Source organism: Vombatus ursinus, unplaced genomic scaffold (assembly GCF_900497805.2).
Source record: "Vombatus ursinus unplaced genomic scaffold, bare-nosed wombat genome assembly UNPS02012602.1, whole genome shotgun sequence".
Taxonomy (NCBI): Eukaryota; Metazoa; Chordata; class Mammalia; order Diprotodontia; family Vombatidae; genus Vombatus; species Vombatus ursinus.
Window position 1 is genome coordinate 4,831,616 of NW_020952380.1, and position 2,733 is coordinate 4,834,348.

At 35.5% G+C, this 2,733-nt stretch overlaps 1 pseudogene; it reads right to left on the reverse strand.

Annotated features, from left to right (window-relative positions):
* Positions 1-232: 232 nt before the first annotated feature.
* Positions 233-1,936, reverse strand: LOC114040021 (annotated as a pseudogene).
* Positions 1,937-2,733: the final 797 nt, after the last annotated feature.

The window sequence follows — 2,733 nt, forward strand, 5'->3', positions numbered from 1 at the left end:
ACTTAAGTTTTGAAAAGCATAACCACTTGGTAGAATTACAATGCAAGATTTAAATCCTATGAATAACAATTGAAGTGATGATTTTTAAAATAAACTACTTATCATGACTTTACTTTTATGTATTTACAAGTCAAATTTTATCAGTGGAGAAAAAATTTAATTTTGCCAGGGTGGAATGGAACTGGGAAAAGACACAGTATCAAGTTAAGAGTTCACTGTACCCTTGTTTCATTTAAATTTTGGGCTTCTTAAATGTATGGAAACCTTTTTTTGGGGAAGCATTTTCTTTCATTCTTTATAAATGTTTCTTCTTGGCTTCACTAAATAAGTATTTTTCAAGCCTTGTTCTATCCCATGCAAGGCATTGCAAAGAATTGCTTTTTGTTTCTTTTCTTTAGTATAGGTGCCAAGGTTTATGGTTTATAGTTATGTCAGATAATACATCCCATCATATCTCCAGGTACTTGCTCTTAGCTTTTCTTGTCTTGAAGAAGTCTCAGAGAATCATTTCTTTCCCATACAACTTTATCTAGGGCATCCATAGACTTTGACACCTTTCCTAATTGCTCTGGACCTAGTACTGGCAAACTTTGTCATTTGTCCTCCTGTCCTAAAGTGAGACATACGTTTTCTCCTTTTGTAGGACATAACAAAATTTGTATAAATCTTTCTTGCTCCAGTACCTTAACTATTTAAAGGTCCATGGAGCCCCTGATTTGATTGTTTCTTCTCCTTCATTCTTTAGGTCATATTTTTTTTCTTGTCCTTTCCTTAAAAAGTAGTATGAATAAATCTATATTGGTGCAGAGGTATGATGTTTGCTGTATTACTATTTAACAAACTTGAAACAAACTTAAAGCCTACAGAGGCAAGGGCCAGGGAGACTGCCAACACCTGTCTTATGCTACATTTCCCCTGACTGCCTAAACAATTTTTTTTAAAGTTATAAACATTTAACTTCAGTTATAAAGATGTGTAAATATGGAGAAGCATATTCCTGAGTTTCTTAGCATTTCACCTAAATTTTCCAGGACTCAGCTCCTGTATCCCTTTCTGTCAGCATGGTGTTAAGAGTGCTGAACTGTTTAATTTGTGTATTTATAATAGCCAGAATGACTTAGTAGCTCAAAGTCTTTCTTATAACAATATTGCTGTTACTGTATACAGTTCTCTTGGCTCTGCTCACTTTGTTCTTCATCATTTCATGCAGCTCGATGAGCTCATCATTTCTTATATCCAGTAGTATTTTATCACAACCATACACCACAGCTTGTTCAGCCACTCCCCAATTGATTTTGTTGTGTATTTGGAGGGAATAGAAAATTGTATGTGGTAGATTTGGAGTTTTATGTGCAATCATCTTTTTTGTTTATTGTACCATATTATGGAAATGCTTGTTTTGTTCCCTGAAATGAAAATAAAATAAATTTAGCAAAAGAGTGCTGGACTCAAATCAGGAAGCCTTGGGTTCAGTTTTGCCTTTGACCCTGACTGTGTATGTGACTATGAAAAAAGAAATACATTCATTTAATTCTATCACTGCTTTCAAACTATCTTTCTATATCTCTACTCTTCTCTCTCAGCTACTACCAAAAAAGTCTAAACTCATTGCCTACACATTGTCTCCTCCCACTCAATTATCAAATCTTTGAAATATGGGTGAATCACAATTCAGCTGAAATTACTCCCTTCAAGGTAGACAATGATTTCTTTACTACTAACTTCAATGGCTTTTTCCCTGGTGCATTTGGCACTATTGACCATCCCTTCCTTTTGGATATTCATTTCTCCTTGGTTTTTAGTGATACTGTGTTCTCCTATTTCTCTTCTTACCTGACTTATCTTTTTCAGACTCCTTTGTAGAATCATCACTCTTGCTTTGCTCCCTACCCCCAAAGACCCTCTCCTGGATTCTCTCTCTAGATAGTGTCATCATCTTCCATGAATTTTTCTATCGTTTGGGGGCAGCTAACTCCTATATTGGCATATCTAGCCCTCATATTTCTCTTGAATTTGAATCCTGCTTTAATAATTCATCTTCAAATATATGTCTCATAGGCATATATTTCCCCCCCTTAATCCACACATCTTCCTAGATTCTATTTCTGTTGAGAGTTCCACCATCCTTCAAGCCCCACAAGTTCACAAACAAAAATGTCAATTTTTTGTCTATACCAGTCAATTGTCAAGTCATTGATTCTATTCTTATTGATTTTATTCTTATTGATTCTTTCTACTCATATAACTACTATCCTCATTACTCCATTACTCTTTCATCATCTCTCCTTGGATTTTGTAATAGCCTTTCCTAACTAATCTCCCTGACTAGTCTTTACCCACTCCAATCCATCATCCTATAGTTGCCAAATTGATATTCCTAAATTACAGGTATGACCACATAACTACGTTGATCATGAATATTCAATAGCTTCATACTGCCTCTAGGATAAAAATGTTTCTCTGTTTGACATTCAGTCAATCAACAAGCATTTATTCAAAATCTTTCATGATCTGCATCCAACTGATGTTTCGAGGCTATTATATATACCCATTTCCTTCAAGCATACTACATTTCAACCATACTGGTGCCCCTCTCGTGTAATATTCTATCTCATTTCTGTGTTTTTGAGTTGCCCCGATTGACTGAAATACTCTACCTCCTCACCTCTGCCTCTTCGCACTCCTCTCTCCTTTCAAGGTTCCACACCAAGCATCACCTTCTACAAGAAACCT